Consider the following 22,984-nt stretch of genomic DNA (forward strand, 5'->3'; position numbering starts at 1 on the left):
ATCATGTGTTTCGCAGAAGGCGAAATTAGCATCCCGGCTTAGTTTCAAGATTAGGAATGATCCTCTGCTTTTCCAGCCTCCAGCTGAACCAACAGTGAGAGATTTCCCCAATGGCGATTTCTTCACTGCCAATCCAAACGTAATTAAATCCAAAAGACAGAAAACTTGCTTTACATTCTTAGCATCACGGCTTCTCATTTATCCCGAGTATAATCAGTTCAAGTATCTGCTATAAATATAAACAAATTAGAAGGCAGGTGTAGGATGACATGTGGGTCCACAAAGACTAAAGGAATTCTAAGAAGCAATTACCTCTGCAAAAACATGGAGTCAGGAGGGAATGCGGTATTGTCAGAGAACTTCATAGTAAACCTCGATGATGCCTAGTGTGATTGGGTATGTCTATGTAGTGAACAGTGATGTGAGAAGGAAAAACAGGGAACAGATCCTGATGGTGATGGTGTTCAGTGAGTGGATAACTCTAAGTAGAGGATTTTTGTCTGGTTATTTATTGAAGTTGTTTTAGAGGTGGAGTTTTTTCTCTAAACAAAGGCATATTTAGTGTCTGATGTTCACACGTGTAATTCTATGGTGTTCCTTTTTGCTAATAAATGCATGGAGAATAATTTTAGAAGTGAGCTGCAGAGGTCATTTATTTTATGCTTTTAAGCCTTGTGTTCTAGACCAAAACAGATCTTTCAATATCTTATATAATTAAATGCTTTCAAATGGTATAAGTGAAATGATGTTGAGTGGTCACCTGGTGGAAAAAAAGAATCTGACTAAGGAATTACCAAAAGATAACAATAAATATATAGGCCTTTGAAAAATTTCCTCCTATCTGCCAAATGAAGCTAAGAGAACTACCCAAGGGTTTCGAATGTAAGAGAAAGTCATGGAGAAGTCATCTCTACAGTAAAGTCTATAACTCAGATAAGCAGGTCCATTTCCTCTTCATATGTAGTTGTAGCGAAAGATGGATAGCCAAAAGGGATTTTAATTTGTTACCTTTCTTTGGGATGCCTGTACTACTAAATAGTTTTTGCTTGGGACATTTAAGTATTTTTGCTCAATCTGAGTCCTTGTTTCTTAATTTCTAACTCCTGTTAAATGCCTCTACACGTGGTGGAAATATGTGTATCTAGTTCTGGAATCCATCAACAACTTCCTTGTCCTAGCATATTGTCTGAGACACCTTTCTGTCTTCAATATATGTAAGAATTTTAAATGTCCTTAAAATGTATAAATGGAGGGACGGGAAGGCTGTCAAGCTACTGGGATTTTTTAATTATTCCTTGTGTATTTTTTATTGAAGTATATTGATTTACGGTGTTTCCTGTATAGATTTACAACAAAGAGATTCATTTATACATGTATACAGATTCTTATAGATTTTAAGATTCTTTTCCTTTATAGGTTATTACAAACTACTGAGTATAGTTCCCTGTGCTGTACAGTAGGTCCTTGATGGTTGTCTCTTTTATAAACAACATGTATATCAGTTAATCCCAAACTTCAAATTTGTCCCTCCTTTACCTGCTTTCCTCTTTGGTAATGTAAGTTTGTTTCCTGTGTCTGTGAATCTGTTTGTTTTGTAAATACGTTCATTTGTGTCATATTTTAGATTCCACGTATAAGTGATAGCATATTGGCATTTGTCTTTATCTGACTCGCTTCACTTCGTATGTCAGTCTTTAGGTCTGTCCATGTTGCAGCAAATGTAGTTATTTCATTCTTTTCGTGGCTGAGTAGTGTTCCATTGTGTATTGGAGCACATCTTTATCCATTCCTCTGTTGATGGACATTTAGGTTGCTTCCACATCTTGGCTGTTGTAAATAGTGCTTCGGTGAACATTGCAGCATATGTATCTTCTCGAATTGTTGTTTTCTCCAGATATATACCCAGGAGAGGGTGTGCAAGACCCTATGGTGGCTCTATGTTTAGGATTTTAAGGACCTTCCATTCTGTTCTCCATAGCGGCTATACCAATTTACATTCCCACCAGCAGTGTAGGAGGGTTCCGTTTTCTCCACACCCTCTCTACCATTTGTTATTGGTACACTTTTTAGTGATTGGAGAAGGAAATGGCAACCCACTCCAGTACTCTTGCCTGGAGAATCCCACGGACAGAGGAGCTTGGTGGGCTACGGTCCACGGGGTCGCAAAGAGTCGGACACGACTGAGCGACTTCACTTCACTTTTTAATGATGGCCGTTCTGATCCATGTGAGGTAGTACCTCACTGTAGTTTTGATCTGCATTTCTTTTATAATTAGCAGTATTGAGCATCTTATGTGCCTTTTGGCCATTTGTGTGTCTTCTTTGTAGAAATGCTTGTTTAGATCTTCTGCCCATTTTTTGACTGGGTTTTTATACATATATATATATTGAGCTGTATAACCTCTTTTTGTCTTCTTCTTTTTTTCTTTTTTTTTTGATGTCCTTATCCTGTGTTCCTAATTCTATGAATTAAGAACTAAAGTACAAATGAGAGGGGGGAAGAATCCTTCTGTCTGCTCCTAGAAAATTATGCTTGGAAATTTTGATTTAGAACTAAAGTCGACTTGCTCTTGGCTTCTTGAGAAAAGGTTAATTTGATTTTTTTTCCCTAGCTGTTTTTCTTTATTGTTGTAACTTTGAAAATCATATTGTATTTTATAAGCATAATGATGTGGCATGTAATCTTTCTTGTCCCTGGGTTAATTTTGTAAATCCAAGGGTGATAAGAATTTAACTCCAGACCAGTACTTTATCTTTAAGAGAATTTCCTTAAAGTACATTCTAAGAAGTTCTCTAGTTAAAAGTTGGGAGGAAAAGGCCCAAAATAACAAAACATAATCTGAACAGGAGTCACTGTCTTTAAAACTTTTAAAGAGAGAGGATTAGGGCTTAAAGTCCATGAACAAAATGCGAGCCACGTATCAGAACAAGGGGTTAGGACAGGGACTCCCTGAGTTCAGGAGATAGAGACAAGAGCCTGGGAAGATCAAGGCAACTGAAGTTTTCAGGACAGATTGCCAAAGAGGAAAGCAGAGCACAGAGAGGAAATGCTAGAGATCTGTGTAGGATCCCCCTCAAGTTCCAAATAAGTCTTAGAAGCAAGACCCAAGGGGATCAAACTGCTACCAAGTAGTTTAGCTATGTTCTAGAACAAAGCTCATGAATGTTTATAGCAATGGACAAGTATCCACCTCCAGCAAGGCAGAAATCACAGTGTCTGACATCTAATCAAAAATTACTAGGCATACAAATAGGCAGGACGGTGCAATCCAGTACAAGGGAGAAACCATTATCCAGTGGAAACCAACCTGCAACTGACAAAGGTGTAAGAATGAGCAGACACAGACATGAAAGCACTAAATTTCAGGTGTTCAAAAGTTAACTAAAGACATGGAAAATATTTTTTCAAAAGAGATTCAAATCAAACTTCTAGATGAAAAATACATTGATGTATGAAATATTTCATGATTAAAAACAGAGACAAAAATGATGAAGCTTATGGCTTTCTCCTCTACCTAATGAATTTCTCATGACCATCTTCTCTCACAAATTGAAGCCAGCCCTTTCCTGACATTTTCCCCCATACTAATCTGAAACTGAATCCAGTTAAATATAAATTAGCCTTACTCTCACCTCCTTCAGTCTTTCCTTAACCTGGACCCATTATTTCTGCCTCTGTGAGAACTCAACCACACATTTCACATTTTCTAAAACATTTGAAGACAGTCTTTTAATGAAGTATATTCTGAGGTGTGACATTTACAATATTTAACAACCAGCATGGCTGAGAAACCATTCAGCAGAGACACCCTTCAGAAACACCTGATCGAGCCATACCAGCAAGTCCTGGCTACATTCCACAGACCAGAAATTACACCAAAGTAGAAAAGAAGGGGGCCTGAAGTCAAATATGTTTAGAATTCCCTGATGAAGTTAAATAGGTTTCTTTACTGCAGTACTTCCCAGAGCTTTTTATTAATAATAGGCTTTGTTCATTTTAAATACAGCCAATTAAAAAATTGTGTTACACACACACACAGTTATGTATGTGCTAAGTTGCTTCAGTCGTGTCTGACTCTTTTGCGACCCCATGGACTGTAGCCTGCCAGGCTCCTCTGTCCATGGGATTCTGCAGGCAAGAATACTGGAGTGGGTTGCCATTTCTTACTCCAACAATTATGTATATTATAAGCCATATCCAGAAAGACATTCAGGAAATGAGTAATTCTGTTTGTCTCTGGAGAGGGGAGATGGGGTACCAGGAGAAAGAGGTATGGGAGGGAGATTTATTTATTTTTCATTATAAACCTTTGGCAACAAATACATGTATTACTGACCTAAATTTTTTTCATTTAAATAATAAAACATGCTACTTTTTAGGTATATTACAGAAGGCCCTAAATTCATGGTTATTTTCCTTTCCTGTTTAGACAAGTAGAAAAGAACAAAAGAGCTTTCTAAGCAAATGGTTTCTCTCATGGCATTGAATATGTTGAAATAAACGCAAATAAAACCTCCTAGAAAACTACTGTTTTGTGGGGTCCCATTGTGTAGGTCACATGACGCTGAGGTGAGGTTTCTTTGTCTGTGGTGTTTGTCCCAGTGGTTTCCCAGGCCAGTTTGCTTTGCAGAGGTGATGAAAAGTGGCTGACTTGACTTTTGGTTTGTATCTCACGCTCAGCAGTGACTACCTGCTGGTAGTGAGCTTTTCTGCCCACTAGTAAACAGATGGCCTCACGTTGGCTGCCCTAACTACAGAGTCACCAGAAACTCTGCAATATTAAGCTGTCAAAGGACCCATCTGCCCTAAGCAGCTGTCCAGGCATTTGCCTGTCTGGATGCTGGAAACCTCAGTATAACCCCAGTCTTAGGCACAGAAACTTCTGTTTTCCCCATTCTATTTCTGTGGATGCAAGCCAGGAGTCAGTGCCATCTGCTTCTTGCTTTTCATAAGCAGTCTCTTTAATATCTGCATGGGGGTTCTTTAGTTGTGGCACAAGAACTCTTAGTTCCAGGATGTGGGATCGAGTTCCCCTGCCAGGGATTGAACCTGGGCCCCCTGCATTGGGAGCACGGAGTCTTAGCCATTGGACTATCAGGGAAGTCCCTTGCTTATGTTCTTTTTAATCCACACTTGAACTATGGGTAGAATGAGACTTACAAGCAGGCCATTGGCAAGGGGGAGACGAGGCTTCCTGAGCAGAGGTGAAGGGGAGGGGTGAGGCCAGCTCACAAAGCCCTCTGCTCCTGGCCCTGTCTGTCCTGCTCATGCCTTCCTGCTCCTCCTCATTCCCCACGCTCCTCCACCCCTGAGCCTGGATACCCATGTTCCTAGCTCTCAATCTGTATTCCCAAACTGCTTTCCTTGAATGCCTGGCTACTAATCAGAGTAGTTTATATTCCTACTAAAAATATGTAAGTAAGAGAAAGATCCCATGGACTGTAGCCCTCCAGGCTCCTCTGTCCATGGGATTCTCCAGGCAAGAATACTGGAGTAGGTTGCCGTTCCCTTCTCCAGGCCATCTTCCTGACCCAGGGATCAAACCCAGGTCTCCTTCTTTGCAGACAGATTCTTTACCATCTGAGCCATCAGCGGAGCTGATAAAAGAAAGACAGTTGAAAATAATGTAGATAGACAACTATAGTCGTCCCTCAGAATCCAGGGTGCATTGGCTCAAAGACCCTCCAGCCGAAAAATCCACAGATGCTCAAGTCCTGTAGTCCACCCTCAGCATCCACAGTTCTGTACCCATTAATTCAACCAGCTGGGGAATTGTGTATTCCTCATTGGAAATGACCCTGGTGCTGGGAAAGACTGAAGGCAAGAGGAGAAGGGGCTGGCAGAGGATGAGATGGTTAGATAGCACCACCAACTCAATGGACATGAATTTGAGCAAACTCCAGGAGATAGTGTAGGACAGAAGAGCCTGGCATGCTATAGTCCATGGGGTCTCAAACACTCAGACACAACTTAGTGATTAAACAGCAACAAATAGTATTTACTGAAAAAAAAAATCCATATACATAAGTAGACCTGGGAAGTTCAAACCTGTGTAGTTCAAGAGTCAGCTAAATAGAAGATTTGTTAATTAAATTATGGTCCATCTCCTGAACACAGTATCGGGGCCATTTACAATGATAATTATTGGGACTTCCCTGGCAAGCCCAGTCGTTAAGTCTCTGCACTTCCAATACAGAGGGTGTGGGTTCCATCCCTGGTCAGAGAACTAGAATCCCACGTGCTGTACCACATGATGGAGCAAAAAAAAAAGAAAATGATCATTATCAGAGTCCTCTGATTCATGGTGGTGGAAAAGTGAGTGACCACCGTTCACCCACCTTTGCTTTCCAATAGAGATACAGGTATATGAAAACATAGAAAGAGATGCCCCTGGCCTTACTAGTACTGGAAACCAGAAACATTGCTCAACCAGATGCCTGCTCAGAGGGCCATCCTTCACTCCTGTTCACGTGTCACCTATCTGGCCTTCTCTGCCATCCTGTAGAGAAGAGCAGTTCACCCACCACAGTGCCCCCTGACTCCTACCCTGCTAAGTTTCCCCCATGGCTTTCATGTCCATCTTACGCTCTGTCTTTAGTTGCTTATTCATTGTATATATTCCAACTAGAATGCAAGCCCCAAGTCAGCAGGGACTGTATTGTTCACTGCAGTTTCCCTAATGTTCAGAACATTCCTGGCACTCGGAAGACTCCCAGGAGATAAATTGGTGAAAACAGAGGCTGACTGCTCTCCCCCTTGGGCCAAAGGATACTTCTAGGCCTTTCCCACCACTCTGTGCATCTTGTCCACCAGAGGATGGTAACTTAGTCTTCCTTCTGTAGGAAGGAAAGGAAGAGCCCTGACATTTTCCTTCCCCTTGTGAACACCTCTCATCTTCTGCCAATTGCAGGATTACCACTCTAAGCAATGCAGTACATCTGGTTACAGAAGTGAATAGGTATTTCAAGATAGTAAATTAGCAACTAAAAGACCTATGGGCTGAAAGAGCCATGGGTATGTTGTACGCTGGGAGTTGCAGCTTTACATTTACTTTAGAAATATATATAAGTAGTAATTTACTTATTTTTAAAAAAAAAAATAACTAGAAATAATTTCAAACTCTCAAGATAGAGGGAGATAGAGGGATTTCTGCTCAGATCAGCAGCTTCATAATAAGTAAAAGACATCCACATCTAGCGGTTGTGCCCATAAGCTGGCTCTCCAGCTGAAAAACTGAGAAATGGGACTTCTCTGGTGGTCCAGCGGTTAGGAATCACCTGCGATCGTAAGGGACATGGGTACAATCCTGGCTCAGGAAGATTCCACATGCTGAAGAGCAACCAAGCCTGTGTGCCACAGCTACTGAGCCCAAGCGCCCTGAGCACCCTCGAGCCCAGGCTCTGCAACAAGGAGAGCCACCGCAGTGAGGGGCTCCCACACTGCGACTATAGAGCAGCCCCCACTTGTCACGACTAGAGGAAGCCCACCCAGAGCAACAGAGACCCACAGCAGCCAAAAACAAACAGATATTTCTTAAAAGCTGAAAAATGAATTCTAGCTTCAAACAGGTGGACCATAAGAAAGACTCCAAAAAATCCATATGCCCTTCTTGTGTGAGAACACCAGAACTGTCTCCTTATTTATGAGACCTATAGAGAAAGTCAGTAGCAGTGAGATAGATATAGACCACAGCCTTAAAAGAAAAAGAAAAGTATTCCGAAAAGTATTATAACAGAAAACTCACAGTATAGAAACTAGAGCCTGAATGAAATGTAAGAAAGCAAGGATTCTGCATAAACAGACCAAAGCTTGCACGACAGACTGAGATGAAGAGGGGCAAGCTGAGAAACAGAAGTGTCCAATTATTTGAATGAAATGAAAGATACTGAAAAATTTTAAATGAAAATGCAGCAGTGACACAGTTGGAATTGCAGAAAACAGAATCGATATGAAAGAAAAGTTGAAGACGGTCTCTTGGTATACAGAGGAAGGGCAGAGTAACAAAGAAGTTGACAGATATGGAAGACGGAGAACAAAAGGTTTACATTCAAATAATAGGTGTACTTGGAAAAGAGAAACACACTGAGCAAAAGTAAGACTTGTTTTATTGATTTTAAGAATGCATTTTTTTTAATTTTAGCATCTCTGAAATTGGGATGCGACTTAGCATTGGTGGATTCTTACAGTGATAATGGGCAACATCCTAGTGATACACAAAGGATGCATCTTACAGGGAAGGCATCATATATTCAATAAAATGTGTCAGTTTAAAACGTACTAGAAGAAAATCCTCCTGTGTCAGCATGACAAGATTGTCACCATGTGGGTGAGATGCCTATCCCAGGGGCAGTCACTTTGACCAGAGAAGTGGGTCTTCTCAGAATATGAAAGTCTTCAGTAAGACCAGGGGAAGAACCTCTTTGGGGACAGGGCAAGATAGAGCTGGGTGGGAACGTTTGGAGGTGAAGTATATGAGGCCAACATTTCGCAAAAGGAGCAGAAAGTGATGCTGGGCAGAAGAAACAAATAATGCAGCATTGTTACTCATTTGGGAAACATAGAAACCATAGAAGTCCATCAAAATAGACATGGTTAAACATATTATGGTATTTCCTTACAAAGAAATAGCATTTGCCTTGAAAAAGAAAATAACAGTCTTTATCAGGGTTCCTTAAAGTGTGGGTGGCATCTGCACTGGAATCACCTGGAAGTACTTATTCAGAAGGCAAATCCCTGGACCCCTTCTATCAGTAGATCCTAATTTCTAGGAATCTACACCCTTAGTGAGCTACCCAAGCAATTCCCGTTGATTTCATGAACTGACTTAGAAAATGGCCACGATGAACTTATGATATTTTCCTGTGGTCATTGTGACAAAGGTAGCATTAAAAAAAAAAAAAAGGCAAACCACTAAACCTTTGTGCTTTTAAAATGATTATTATCAAATCAGGTGCAACAATAGCATCCCCTCGTATCCTAGTGAAGAGAGGCAGGGTGAGGAATGGGCTGAGGTTCAGAGAAAGGAGTGAAGGAGGGTGGAGATGAGAAATGAGATGAGAATTGGCAGAACCAGCATTCTGTCTGCCACCTCTGCTTGCCCCAGAAAGAGCCACCCGTCACTCTAAGCAGTGGTCTTTAGTGGCCCTACAAAGCTTGCTGTTAGGACCTGCCTGCCCATTTCCAGATGGGATATCCCACCTGCAAGTAACAGGCCTCCATGGACTGAACTTAACCCACTTCTATACAGTCATGCCCATCTGCTGTACACAAAAGAACACAGAGAAAAGTCTTCAAAGCTTTTCAGCGTGACTACGGCAGGACTAAAATCAAACAGCGTTAAGGTGCGTCAGCTGCTGAGGGCGGTGAGCCGTCTACCGACTTCCCATTTCTTTCTCCCTGCACTGTGCTATCTGTCTTGAGAAGCAGCTGCCCTTGGACAAAAGCCCTCTCTGAGCACGTGCAGAGGTGCGCAGTCATCCTCAGCTTTACCTGCTCTTATGATGGAGACTTACTGAAGACTTTTGTGCAGATCAAAGATACTTATTTGCTTTATGACATAGCCATCTTTGCCTTTCATGTTGAAAGAGAAAATCCAAAAGTACTGGAAAACTGCTCATCTTTTCAGCATGACTGCAGGGAGATATGGTACATTTAGGGTGATCGTATTACTTTTTTGAAGGCCCATAAGCTTCCCCAGGGGCTCGGCAGTAAAGAATCCGCTTGCAATGCAGGAGACACCGGTTCAATCCCTGGGTTTTGAGAAGATTCCTGGAGGAGGAAATGGCAACCCACTCCAGTATTCTTGCCAGGAAAATCCCATGGACAGAGGAGACTGGCAGACTACAGTCCGTCTATAGGGTCACGAAGAGTCTGACAGGACTAAGCAACTGCGAACTTGCCCAGCCCTGAACGTTGCAATATGTATTCATGTGGAGATTTTCCTGTGAAGTTTTTGTGAATTCACACCCTGGTTTGTGCTGTTGGGACTTTTTCCTAAATTGTCAGATAGAAAATTTAAATGAACGGGCTTTTTTTTTTTTTTTTAAGCTTTCTTCATGTGTTTATTTCAAGTCTTATCGACTGTATAGGAAGCATAACTACTTAACCAGGTATTTTATCTGAAACAAACGCTGTTGTATTTTCATACCATCATTCAGCCTGCGTTCTCCATGCATTCAACTGCAGGTCTGGCTGTGGGGGGTGGAAAGGATACAAAGATGGACCATGTGATCCTTTTCCTCAGATAGCTCTCGATCTCACGGGGAAGATGGGATGGTGTGTACACTCCATTGCCTGAGACGAGCTGCGATAGGGCCAGGCCATGGAAGCGCAGGGGATGACCTGATCATCCAACTGGGTCTCCAAGGCTGGCTGGAGTTTTATCAGTTGGGATGGGGCAAGATGTTCCCCAGAGAAGTGAACAGAATATGCAAAAGCTTAGTGGAAAGAAGCAGCTGAAGTAGGACCCCAAGCTAATGAATTTGAACTTAATCATATAGGTTATAGGGAGAACGTAAGTATTAAATTATATAATGCTGCAACTTTCTTGGTGGTCCAGTGGTAAAGAATCTCCCTGTCAGGGAAGGGGACACAGGTTCAGTCCCTGGTCTGGGAAGGGTCTGCAGGCTGAGGGGCAACTAAACCCATGTGCCACAACTGCCGAAGCCCATGCACCCTAGCACCTATGTTCTGCAGCAAGAGAAGCCACTGCACTGAGAAGCCTGTGCCCACAGCGGAGGGCGGCCCCCACTCGCTGCAGCCTGAGCCACAAAGACCCAGAGCAGCCAAAACTAAATACACAAGTTTTAAAATATGTATATGTATATACACCAGTGAGTCAAAGCCTAATCACATGTTGCTGCTGCTGCTAAGTTGCTTCAGTCGTGTCCGACCCTGTGCGACCCCAGAGACAGCAGCCCACCAGGCTCCCCCGTCCCTGGGATTCTCCAGGCAAGAACGCTGGAGTGGGTTGCCACTTCCTTCTCCAATGCATGAAAGTGAAGAGTGAAAGTGAAGTCGCTCAGTTGTGTCCGACCCTCAGCGACCCCATGGACTGCAGCCCACCAGGCTCCTCCATCCATGGGATTTTCCAGGCAAGAGTACTGGAGTGGGGTGCCATTGCCTTCTCCGAATATCATGTTATCTCCCCTATTAAATGACATTTCCATGTTAAATGTTAAATGACATCATCTTCCATGTCAAACATGCTCAGGAGGGCAAAACAATTGCCCACTTAAAAGGGAAATGGAAAATTGGAGACACTAGTTGATATACATTTGCGGCCCCCATATGCCAAAAAGAATGAATTAAATGGAGAAAGAACTAGTACAGTAGAGGGTAGAAAGACAAGTGCGACTCTCAGTAATAAAACTAGAAATTAAACGTCCTCAAAGGGGTAAGAGCGATGGCAAAATTCCTTAGTGTTTGTAACTTCCCTGCCGTTAATTTGGTTACCCAAAATAGATAGTTATTAGCCAAAAAAAGATAATCCCTAAGATGAGAAGGACCTAGATTTTTGCCCCCAGGAACAGCAAGGAAGTAAGAGGTTTACAGGAGCTTCGCTGCATCTACAGCCGTTTTTCAGGGAGAGAAGCTTCTCCAGGGGTGGATGGCAGTGACACTAAATAGAGGGAGGAGGCGCTGTTTGGTCTGTCCAGCAGCCCCTTCTGGAGCTCCCTGTCCCCTGTTTCATCTGCATGGTTCCCACCGCGGGCACCACAGCCTCGCATCCCTGACTCCCTGGCAGAGATGAATAGTGCAGGGGTGGCACGGGGCCCACGCTGCACCACTTCTCCCTTCCTCGAGATCGCTGGGCCTCAGTCCAGAGAAGACGCACAGGTCACTGCCTCTCCAGGCACCCAGGGGCTGGGGCAGCCACATTTCCAAAGGTGAAGAAAGCTGTCAGCCACCGCAGCATGGCTGACCCACAGAGAAGCAGAGACAGCGGTAAAGGAGAGTCCGATGGATCCAGGGCCCATGTCGGCTGAAATGCACCGCCAGCCTCCCTGTGACCGTCACACCGTATGACCTTGTTTGACACTAGATCGTGTATGATTCGAAGAAGGCTGATTTGTCAAAAGTCAGTTCACCATCACACATGTGGTTGACAGGTCTGTACTGTAGGTGCACTTGGAAATTGTTAGGCAGGTGAATATTATGTGAGAGTAGATTTTTTTAAAAAAATTCAATTCACCTAAAGTCAATTTGCCAAGTGGCCAGTTCACTGAATTTGCAAAAATTTGCACAGTTACCAAAACTTGATTTCAAGGAATATCCTTCTTGAATTAATTCCCTGTCGTAGCATTTTAAGGCATGTTGAAGTTAAGGAAACTAAGGGTCTCAGATTGGCTTAGTGTTTTTGTGAAATTTAGCTGAAAAATGGACTTTACTCTATTTGCACATGTGTTGTTTGGCATTTACTTAGAACTATTAGGGAGGGGTGTCCTTTTGTTAGGTCCTTCAAAGAACTAACAAGCATGTTTTATATAATCATTGTGCTCTTAAGGGCCTCAAAACCCCATATAGCCCTTCCCAAATAGCAGTACCAGATACTAGGGTCTGACTGTCACGGAGAGGCACCTCCATTTCAGGTCATCCAGACTCAGGCTTTTCCTAGAAACTGGCACCACCCACTTTCCATAGCAGATCTTAAAATACAAAGCAGCTGTCAGAATCCACAGATTTTAGCATTTCTTTATGGGAAATTTAGCTTATACTAAATCTTCAAATTTTCCTTCAGTTATTTTCCATTTGACATTTAGTATTCTTCCATCAAGTTTGCCCAACTGACTAATTTATCTCATTTACCAACTTACCAGTTTACCAAAAATATGTTCCTTTTGACCCTTTATAAAAAGTTGACAATGCTTCAGCTAGATGAGAAGGTGATTAGTAGCTTTTGAGAATTTCCAAGAAGTGTAATTGATCAGTTTTCATGACACTTTAAGGAGGAGTCCTTTTGTTACTGGCTCTGCTGTTGGAGCTGGAAGTAGCTGAAACAGAGGAAGAGAGGATTGTGTGTGCACCCATGCCTTTGGGTGCCAGTCTGGGGCTTGTGGCGGGCGGGGGCGGGGGGGGGGCGGTGGGCAAAAGGGACAGGCTGATAGGTGAGGAAGAGCCAGGCAGCCCAAGAACCATAAGCGTCCAGCCAATCCATCCAATAAAAACTGGATCAACAAAAAACAGGTCTGTGAGATATGTGGATTTATTGTTCAGCATATTACCCTTTGGTGAATTCACCATTTGACAATTTTCTTTTCCTCAGTGAGACCCTGGTTCATAACAAGTTCCCCCTCACTTAAGCTATAGGAATTGGGTTTCTGTCCTTGTATCCAAGAGATGTGGTTTAGTCACTTAGTTATGTCTGACTCTTTGCGATCCCACAGACTATAGCTCACCAGGCTGCTCTGTCCATGGGATTCTCCAGGCAAGAATACTGGAGTGGGTTGCCATTTCCTTCTCCAGAGGATCTTCCCCACCCAGGGAACAAACCTGGGTCTCCTGCATTGCAGGCGGATTCTTTACTAACTGAGCCATCAGGAAAGCCTGTATCCAAGAGAGTCCTAATGTAATGCACTCAGTTCAGTTCAGTCGCTCAGTCGTGTCCAATTCTTTGCGACCCCATGAATCGCAGCACGCCAGGCCTCCCTGTCCATCACAACTCCCAGAGTTCACTCAGACTCACATCCATCGAGTCGGGGATGCCACCCAGCCATCTCATCCTCTGTCGTCCCCTTCTCCTCCTGCCCCCAATCCCTCCCAGCATCAGAGTTGTTTCCAATGAGTCAACTTTTCGCATGAGGTGGCCAAAGTACTGGAGTTTCAACTTTAACATCATTCCTTCCAAAGAAATCCCAGGGCTGATCTCCTTTAGAATGGACTGGTTGGATCTCCTTGCAGTCCAAGGGACTCTCAAGAGTCTTCTCCAACACCACAGTTCAAAAGCATCAATTCTTCGGCACTCAGCCTTCTTCACAGTCCAACCAACTCTCACATCCATACATGACCACTGGAAAAACCATAGCCTTGACTAGACAGACCTTTGTTGGCAAAGTAATGTCTCTGCTTTTCAATATGCTATTTAGGTTGGTCATAACTTTCCTTCCAAGGAGTAAGCGTCTTTTAATTTCATGGCTGCAGTCACCATCTGCAGTGATTTTGGAGCCCAAAAAAATAAAGTCTGACACTGTTTCCACTGTTTCCCCATCTATTTGCCATGAAATGATGGGACCGGATGCCATGATCTTCATTTTCTGAATGTTGACTTTAAGCCAACCTTTTCACTCTCCTCTTTCACTTTCATCAAGAGGCTTTTTAGTTCCTCTTCACTTTCTGCCATAAGGGTGGTGTCATCTGCATATCTGAAGTTATTGATATTTCTCCTGGCAATCTTAATTCCAGCTTGTGCTTCTTCCAGCCCAGGGTTTCTCATGATGTACTCTGCATATAAGTTAAATAAGCAAGGTGACAGTATACAGCCTTGACATACTCCTTTTCCTATTTGGAACCAGCCTGTTGTTCCATGTCCAGTTCTAACTGTTGCTTCCTGACCTGCATATAGATTTCTCAAGAGGCAGGTCAGGTGGTCTGGTATTCCCATCTCTTGAAGAATTTTCCACAGTTTCTTGTGATCCACACAGTCAAAGGCTTTGGCATAGTCAATAAAGCAGAAATAGATGTTTTTCTGGAACTCTCTTGCTTTTTCCATGATCAGCAGATGTTGGCAATTTGATCCTCTGGTTCCTCTGCCTTTTCTAAAACCTGCTTGAACATCTTGAAGTTCACGGTTCATGGATTGCTGAAGCCTGGCTTGGAGAATTTTGAGCATTACTTTACTAGTGTGTGAGATGAGTACAATTGTGCAGTAGTTTGAACATTCTTTGGCATTGCCTTTCTTTGGGATTGGAATGAAAACTGACCTTTTCCAGTCCTGTGGCCACTGTTGAGTTTTCCAAATTTGCTGGCATATTGACTGCAGCACTTTCATAGCATCATCTCTCAGGATTTGAAATAGCTCAACTGGAATTCCATCATTTCCACTAGCTTTGTTCGTAGTGATGCTTTCTAAGGCCCACTTGACTTCACATTCCAGGATGTCTGGCTCTAGATTAGTGATCACACCATCATGATTATCTGGGTCGTGAAGATCTTTTTTGTACAGTTCTTCCGTGTATTCTTGCCACCCTCTTCTTAATATCTTCTGCTCCTGTTAGGTCCATACCATTTCTGTCCTTTATCGAGCCCATCTTTGCATGAAATGTTCCCTTGGTATGTCTAATTTTCTTGAAGAGATCTCTAATCTTTCCCATTCTTTTGTTTTCCTCTATTTCTTTGCATTGATTGCCGAGGAAATGCATTCAAGCCCTACACAAATTAACAGTTTTGATGCACTGGTATCTACTAATAAATAATATAGCAGATGTTGTTGGACCTTGGTAAAACATATAGTTGATACTTTATTGCCAACATTTACTATTCCTCCTAAGATACTGAACCTGCCTCTAAACTCTTACTAGAGTGTCTTGAGCAGATTCAAGTGTCTCTGTTTTGTAAATATTGGGGTGCTAAACTCCTCTGTAGGTATTAGAGATGTTTCTTTATAACTTGATATTGTGAGGCTGTATTTTATCCAATTTAACTTTGCTGATTTTGTAACGGAGCTTTTTAGAAAATGTTTGAGAATCTGCCAGTTGTTGCTTGTAGTTTTTGCCTCATCTCTGGGCGTCAAAATTAAGGACATCAGTGATTTGGAATTTTTAATTGCTGAATTGGTGTCTACATTGCCAGACAGCTGTAATTCCATTTTTTTCCTCCTCCATTCAGACTGGTCTCCATGTGTTTTTTAGTTGACATACAGTTGATTTACATACTGTATTAGTCTCTGCTGTACAGCAAAGTGATTCAGCTGCACATATGTGTACATTGTGTTTTATATTCTTTTCTGTTATAGTTTATCCCAGGATCTTGCATATAGTTCCCTCTGCTATACAGTAGGACATTGTTGTTCTTGTCAATGTGTTTTCAGTTCTTCCCAGCATTATTTTAATTTTTACTCAGGGGTAAAATTTAAAAAAAAATCTAATACACAACTGAAATAAAAATAATAGATGGTTGAGTCCACTGGAAGAAAATGAATTTTGTAATGACAAATGAGACAAGTCTGAAGATACTCAAACTTGAGATGTTAGCAAGCAGGTCTCAAAAAAACATAGAAAATTTGAAGACTTTAAAAATGGTCCACATCAAAGAAAGAAAGAAACAGTGCTTGATAGGAAAGAGATCATTCTTTCAAATTTAATTGGAACCATTTTCTTGAATTTTCAGGGGGCAAGGGGCATGGCATTTTCTAGAGCTTAGAACACTGAAATTGCACCAGAAAACAAAATTCTTATGTTTTGCTCAGTTGTCTCAACATGGCATACATTCCTGGCCAGACCCTCTGCAGATACCAGGCTTCTCTGTAAAAAGGGGAAGGTGGCTTTGTTGAATTCAGAGCCCAACCTCCAGCCTTTCCTCAAAAGGTGATAGCAGTTACTTCCTCTAGCATCTCTTTGACGTGAAGAAAAATTGTTCCAAGTTGCCTTTCCTTCATATTTGAGACCAAAAGAAATAGCCAACATGACATTTATGATTTTTTAAATGGTTTTTGCATTTAATGTCTTATTTTTGGCTTTCTTTTTAACTTGCCTAAAAAATTATGAATGTCAAATTTTCTGTGATTGTCGTTGTTAAATTTATAACTAGAAAAACATATTTTAAAGTTATAAGATTATTTCAGAATATCTTTTTCTCCAAAAGCAAAGCAACTAACAACCAGTACGTTCCCATGAAATTTTTGTAGTGGAAAAAAATCGGCTCAATCCCATGTATGCATCCTGGGTGAGATGGAATCATTACTAAATGAAACAAAAAGTTATATATCCTGCTCTTAGAAAGATACCAGGCCTAGAGACATCATAGAAAATGAAAAGAATCGGACTGAGGCTATAAGGAGAAAAGAAATTTTGATATAAAATGGAATAAGTAAGCAGCCTTACAGTACTAGATGACTCAGAAAACCCCATGTCAGAAAAAAAAAAAAAATCAAGGAACAGTTTCTTAAAGAACATTGTTTTCTAACCAAGACAAATTTAAAAAAAAAAAAAAAAAAAGCCCGGCCTCTCTAAATTATGCCGTTCAGAATTAGTAACTTCTGACTTTCCACATCTGAGGCTTCTTTGATGCATGGCGATTCTTGGCCTTCTGTGTTCAGCATATGCATTGAATTAACAGGCCTGGTAGGAATGAGTATTTGACAGGAAACAGGCAGTGTGTCTTCTGGTCTTAACATCACCACCGGCTCGCTGTAAGCCCTTGAGCAAATCAACCTTTTTTAATTGAAATTAAAAGCCTTCACCAAACATCTTTATTCATATATATATATATATATTTCTATCTGCATGATGAGAAAAACCTCTGGAGGTGTGTGAAACACCACTGAACTGTATACTTACAAGTGGTTAAGATGGTAAAAACAGAAGTATTGGCTAGTGAGCACCATAGAAATGGGGTCAGGGGGATATGTCTTGAGGCTCAATAATTTATCGACATTGTCGATACATAGATATGACATAGTGATACAAAGACCCACCTTCTGCCATCAGGAGGCTTGCAGTCTGTCAAAGGAGATGAATGCATAACTCATAATAAGCTCATAAGAGTACAAAGAAAATGGCTTAATGCACAAATGTCAGGGTATATTTTTAGACAAAAGTGAGAGATGGGAAAATGTTCTAGGGAAACTTCAACAAAGTGAAGTGGTGTTTGTGCCAGGCTTAAAAAGGGACCTTCTGAAGTTTAAAAAGTGACCTTCCACATCTAGCCAAGATGGAGTGACAAGGATGAAATTTACCCTCTTGCCTAATGCAACAAAAAAACAGACAAAATATATGAAATAATAGTGTTCAGGAAACCAGATATCACTGAAGGATGATGATTCATGAGAAACAGAATAAATGAGGTCAGCCAGGTTAGAGGAACAGAGGAGAGGGCTACGCGGGGAACTGGAGGTCCGCAAGGGTCCCTGTTAAGTATTCGCCTGAATACTGGTCAGCGCATGTTGTTAGGGAACCACCAGAGGACAAAAGAACAATCAGAAAGATTAGAGGTGGCACTGCTGGCGCTCACAGAGAGTGGGGAATAGTACCTGCTGACAGCAACCAGACTGGAAATTCTCATTAAGCCATGGGGCATTAAGTACAGGACTCAGGGACTTCCCTGGTGGTCCAGTGTCTAAGACTACATGCTCCCAATGCAGGAGACACAGGTTTGATCCCTGATCAGGGAACTAGATCCCACACGCCTCAACTAAAAGATCCTGCATGCTACAACAAAGATCAAAGATCCCACCTGCTAAGACCCACTGCAGCCAAGTAAGTCTGTCTGTTTTTAAGTATGGTACTCAGAAGGGTCTTGCTTCAGCAGCAGAGAATAATTGGCCCTATATCGAGCATGGCTCTGGTTTTCCCCTAACAAATTTAAAAGCAAGACCCAGAAGGATCAAATTAATTTCCAAGTAACTTAACTTCAACCCAGGAAAACCTCAAGAATATTTATAGGAATACAAAAGCAGCCACCCTCAAGCAGGGAAAATTCACAGTGTCTGGCATTCGATCAAAAATTGGCAGCCCTGCAGAGAAGCAAGAAAATGCAACCCATTATGAGAATAAAAATCAGAACCAACCCAGAACTGCCATGGAAGTTAAAAAGAACCAACAAGGATATTAAGATAGTTATAGCAAACAGTTAAAGACATAGAAGACATTGAAAGAGGCCCAAGTCAAACTTCCAGAAGTGAAAACTCTGTCTGACATAAAAGTACACCAGATGGGATTAATAGCATATTAGACATTGCAGAAATAAAGATTAGTGAACTTGAAAACAGCAGTGGAGACTATCCAAACTGAAGCACACAGAGAAAAAAAAAAAGTTTGAAAAAGGAACAGATCATGAGTGAACTATGAAATAACTTCAGCCAGTCTAATATATTAGGAAATGAAGTCCCCAGCTAACAGGGAAGATGGGCGGGGGGGGTGGGGGTTGGGGTGGGAAGGTAAAAAAATAATGACTGAAAACTTTCTAAATTTAGTGAAAATCTCATAAACACATAAATCCTAGAAGTTACACCCAAAATAATAATGAGGAAAGCTACACCAAGGCATATCACAATCAAATGCTCAAAACCAATGATGAAAATAAAATCTAAAAGATAACCAAAGGAAACAGTTTTATGCAAAGGAATAAATATAAGGCTGTAGAAGACCTCCCATCAGTAATGATGAAAGTGAGAAAGCAATAGAACATCTTTAAAATACAGAAGGGAAAAAGTGTCAACCTACAGTTCTGTACCAAGTAGTAATAATGTTAAGAATGAAAGTGAATTAAAGACTTTTCAGATACACAAAGGCTGAAATAATGCATTACTAGTAGATTCATAGTACATGAAATATTAAAGAAGGTCATTTAGGCAGAAATATACATATGTCTATATATACACACACACACATACATATACATATATCAGATAGAAATACAAATCTCCTCAAATGAATGAAGAGCACTAGAAATAACAGCTACATGAGTAAATATATAAGCTGTTTTCCTTGTTAGTTCAATCTTTTGAAAAGGCAATTGTTTAAAAAATAATAGTAACAAAGTAATATGGGTCAATTCATAGAACAAGTCAACAGAAAAATAAGCATACAGAAGACTTGAACCACAGTATCAACTGAGTAGACCTAATTAACATTTCTAGACCATTCTACCTAACAGCATCAGAATGTACATCTTCTTCAAGTACATATTTGCCAAAATAGACCATATTCTGGGCCATGATGCAAGTCACAATTAACATAAAGGCTTTAAGATCCCTGCCATAGTGAAATGAAATTAGAAATCGATAGCAGCAAGATCTCAGAAAAATCCCCAAATAATTAGAAGCTAAATAACACACTTCAAAGCAACTCATGGGTCAAAGAGTTGATTAAAATGAAGGCTTAGAAAGTATTTTGAACTTCATAAAGACGAAAATACAGCATATAAAAATCTATGTAATACTGCTCACGCACTTCGTAGGTGGGATTTATAGCACCAAATGCCGAGGACGGAAGAGGAGAGAGGTCTCAAATCTATTGCGGTTCGGCTTACACATCCAAGCAACTAGAAAAATAAGAGCAAATTAAACCAAAATAAGCAAAAAGAAAAAAAAATGAAAGAAGACAATAAATATCAGAGCTGAAAACAATGAAATAGATAACAGAAAAACAAACAGTAGCAAATACAGGTGAAACCAAAATAAGATAGAGTAGCATCTAGCAAGAAGATAAGGAAAACAGAAGACAAAAGTTACCAATATCAGGGTGAAAAAGATGAAATCCGTAGAGTCTATGGAAATTAAAAAGATAACAGGGATTATTAACTTTTTATGCCAATCAGTTTGACAGCTTAGATGAAATGGGCAAATTCCTTAAAAGTCACAAACTATCAAAGCTCATACGAGAAGAAATAAATAACTGGACTAGTTCTTTGTTAAAGAAATTGAGGGACTTGCCTGGTGATCCGTGGGTTAAGACTTTGCCTTCCAATGCAAAGGACTCTGGTTGAATCCCTGGTTGGGAAGCTAAGATCCCACCTGCCTCAGGGCCAAAAAAACAAAACATAAAACAGAAATAATATTGTAACAAACTCAATAAAGGCTTTAAAACTGGTCTGCATCAAAAAAAAAAAAAACCCTTAAAAAAACAAAACAAATTTAATTAATACTTACAACTTTCCCACAAAGAAAATTTCCAGATCCAGATGGCTTCACTGGTGAATTCTCTACATTTAAGAAAGACATAATACCAAGTCTTTGCAAATTCTTCCAGAAAACTGAAAAGGAGATTGTCAAATGCTTTTCCTGCATCTACTGAGATAGCATTTGTTTTTTTCTTCTTAGTTTATTTATACGGTGCCTTATGTAGATTGATTTTTGAATGTCAAATCAACCTTGTATTCTTGGGATAAATCTCACTTAGTCATAATGTATTATTTCTTATATATTGTGTTCGATTATATATTGGGAAGTATCTCCCCAACTCATTCTGTAAGGCCAGTCTCACCCTGATACCAAAGTCAGACAAAAATATTACCAATCTCCATTGGGAGCAAAGATGGAAAAAATCTAAGCAAAACTGATCATATCCACTTCCACAATGTATAGAAGGGAGTCCACCTGCAATGCAGGAGATGCAGGCTCCATCCCTGGGTCAGGAAGATCCCCTGGAGGAGGAAAATGGCAACCTACTCCAGTATTCTTGCCTGAGAAATCCATGGATAGAGCAGCCTGGTAGGTTTACAGTCCCTGGGGTCACGAAGAGTCAAACACGACTGAGTAACTTTGCAGGCGGGCAATATATAGAAGGAAAAATCAAATCTAACAATATATAAGGCAAATAATACATTATGACTAAGTGAGATTTATCCTAAGAATACAAGGTTGATTCAACATTAAAAAATCAATCTACATAATGTACCATATAAATAAAGAAGAAAAAAACCATATGATATCTCAATAGATCCAGGAGAAGCATTTGACAAAATCCAACATTTGTTTCTGATAAAAACTCTTAGCAGACTAACAATAAAAATAACTTCCCCAATCTGATACAGAGCACCTGTGAAAAATCTAAAGCTAACATGATGTTTAATGGTGAAAGATTGAATGTTTTACCCCTCAGACAGGATTCAGCAACACTGCATAATTTTTGTATTTTCACATCGTCCATTTTGGATAATTGTATTAATTGGATCGTTTGTATTGTCACTTTGGGAAACAGTGGCAGTTTTTAAAAAGTTAAATATACCTACCCTCCTAGGAATTTACCAGTGGAAGAAATGAAGGTATATAGACACATAGAGACTCAACCACATTGCTTATGGCAGTTTTATTTGTAACAGTCAAATATTGGGAACAACCCACATGGCCATTAACAGGTGAATGAATTAGCAAACTGTGGTACCCATACAGTGGGCTCCTGTTCAGATTCATGTTGATATATGGCAGAAAGCATCACAATATTGTAATAATTCCCCAATTAAAAATAAAATAAAATATTTTTTAAAAAAGAATGACCACTGATATACACTACCAGATGGCTGAATTTCAAAATTCATTTCAAAATGAATGCTTGATCAAAGGAAGTGAAAGTGGTAGTCGCTCAGTTGTATCTGACTCTTTGCAACCCCATGGGCTGAAGCTCACAAGGTTCCTCTTATCCATGGGATTCTCAGGCAAGAATACTGGAGCGGGTTGCCATGCCCTTCTCCAGGGTATCTTCCTGATCCAGGGATCGAACCTTGATCTCCTACATCGCAGGCAGATTCTTTACCATCTGAGCCACAAGGGAAGCCCCTTTGGTCAAAGGAGCTCAGCTTAAAAATGTACATGATGTATGATCCCATTTTATCAAACTCTAGAAAATACAGCTAAGCTGTAGTAACAGGAAGCAGATCAGTGGTTGTCTGGGAAAGGAGAATGGGTGGGGAGGGGTCAAGAAGGAGGGATTACAAAGGAGCACAAGGAAACTTCTGGGGGTGGCAGATATTTTGAGCCTGGCGATCTTTCAGGGTATATGCACATCTCCGAACTTTTCCTGTTGTACACTTTGAGTGGGTGGGATTTATCAGATGTCATTGATGCCACAATGATGCTGTTTATAAGCTTGAAACTGGACTCTAGACTCTAGGGAAGGTGGTCCAGGTGAGTCGGGTCTATGCATTTGGGGTAGAAGAAAACAGCATGAACAAAGCCATAAAGGGAATATTTGAAAATACATGGGTTCTGTTCTGAGAAGTAGTGAGAAATAGTCTGGTGTGGCAAGCTCAGAGGTTGTGCAGATTAAGTAGCAAGAAATTCTGGAAAGGTACATCGGTATAACCAGATGGTCAAGGAACTTGAAGGCCGTG

The 22,984-nt window shown here is 40.8% G+C and overlaps 1 protein-coding gene across 1 annotated transcript in view; it reads left to right on the plus strand.

Annotated features, from left to right (window-relative positions):
* Positions 1–22,984, plus strand: part of MYO1D (myosin ID) — a 359,584-nt gene that overhangs the window by 251,818 nt on the left and 84,782 nt on the right. The gene's annotated exons all lie outside the window — the stretch shown is intronic.

Source organism: Capra hircus, chromosome 19, assembly GCF_001704415.2.
Source record: "Capra hircus breed San Clemente chromosome 19, ASM170441v1, whole genome shotgun sequence".
NCBI classification, from domain to species: domain Eukaryota; kingdom Metazoa; phylum Chordata; class Mammalia; order Artiodactyla; family Bovidae; genus Capra; species Capra hircus.